Source organism: Elephantulus edwardii, unplaced genomic scaffold (assembly GCF_000299155.1).
Source record: "Elephantulus edwardii isolate Elephantulus edwardi_28Jun2011 unplaced genomic scaffold, EleEdw1.0 scaffold00078, whole genome shotgun sequence".
Taxonomy (NCBI): Eukaryota; Metazoa; Chordata; class Mammalia; order Macroscelidea; family Macroscelididae; genus Elephantulus; species Elephantulus edwardii.
Window position 1 is genome coordinate 11,654,351 of NW_006399828.1, and position 1,886 is coordinate 11,656,236.

Sequence of the window (1,886 nt, forward strand, 5' to 3'; positions counted from 1 at the left end):
AACTGGCTTTGACAAGCACTGTGGCATTTGGACAAGAACAAACTGGGAGGAGGGTAGAGAGAATAGTGAAACAAGGAATGAATGGAAACCCAAAATCTCTGTAAATGTTTATGAAAATTAATAAAATATAGAAAAAAAGTTATTTGTAGTGAATAAATCTTCGTGTAAAATTCTAACATTCTACTTTGACCCTATTTCTATCATCAAGTTCATGTTTTCCAACTACTGACCCCACATCTTTATTCCCATCTTTTGTATTTTAGTCACCCATTATTATTAATGCATCTTGGGTGCAAGTTTGATTTGTGACTGCAAAATTGGTAGAAATCATGTATTTCCTCCTCTTTGGTCCTGCTTATTGCTTGTGTCTATTTGAATGATAATGATATTAACATGTTAACAAGCCTTTCTTGTATAAATATTGATGTTATCCTGTCACTCACCACATTGTATTTCAATATAGATTTAGAAATGGTCTTCTTAACTAGGAATGTCATCACGTTTGTCCTCTCTTCATTTCTAGCATAGTAGATCATGTGATTTGTCTGAGTCTAAATGTCCCATGCTAATCCCTCTCATTTTGCCAATGTCTATTATGTCAATATTTATATGTTCCATTTCTTTCTTAGCAATGTCCAATTTTCCAACATTCATACTGCTCACAGTCCACATTCCTTTCATTAGTGTCTGTTTGCAACTGTTACTTTTCCCTTATGTTTTTTCAGTACAAGGGATCAGCCTCTGGTGTCATCTCTACTAGGTTAATCTGAGTAAAATATACTGTATGTAGGCTTGATATTTTGAAAGTGGATAGCTAATCCTTCTTCCTAGTCAGTCTCAATTTGGATATACAGCTTTAAAACACTCTCTGACAAAAAAAAGCATTTACCCTAAAGAACAGAAGAAAGATTCTACCTGATTACACACCCAATAGATTTGGTATTTTCCCCTTCTACCCCTTTGAGACATGTGTTGAAGTCCCATTTTTCCCTCCTCACCCTACCAGATTACTCTCAAATTTCTGCCCTCGGTCCACCCCAAAATCACCTTTATACTCCCTCTCACCAATAAAATGGATATGATGTTTCAGGCTTTTGGTCACTTATGTTTGTTCCTTATTGCTGATATTTCTGTGGTGTTAGTGTTCTCACAGGTCTAGGGCTGAGTAAGAGTAACACAATCACAGACAAAGGGTAGAGAAGGATTGATATAAACCAGTGGTGTTCAGTAATCTTGATGTCCAGAGGAGCTGTGGGAAGATATCAAGAATATCATCCATGAAGAATGCAAAACACTATTAAAAATACAGAAGGAAGTAAAGACCAATATGGATTCCAAAAGAGACTCTGCATAGAGTCTAGAATGTGGAGGCACTGAAACAAAAGGAAGAAATCAGGAAGTTAAGGAGCTGAACAGATTTCAAAGGGCGGCTCAGGAAGAGAAAACAATTATAATGAAATGTGCAAAGAGGTAGAGTTTGAAAACCAAAAGGCATGAACTTGCTTGGCATTTTTTTAATTGAGATTTTAATGAAAATTTATAAAGAATTTGGGTTTCCAATCATTCAGTGTTACACATTTTTCTCCCTGCCTCCCATCTCCCTAAGATCTTTTTTTTCTTTGGGAAAAAAAAGTTCTTTCAATCTATACAGACCCTCCACCCCCATCCCAAACAACTTTACTATGCAGCTCTTATTCTGGACTCCTATCATACCAATATTACCTAATCGTATATTCCTTTTAAGTGTTTTCTCCCTCATCTGTTTCAATGCTGTGTAGATTACTTATCCCCTACCCAATGCGGACTGAGAGTGGGGTGGAGCTCCCCGATTGAACAAGCATGGAAGGAGGAGTGGCGTCCACTTCCATAATAGCTTGCCTCCGGAA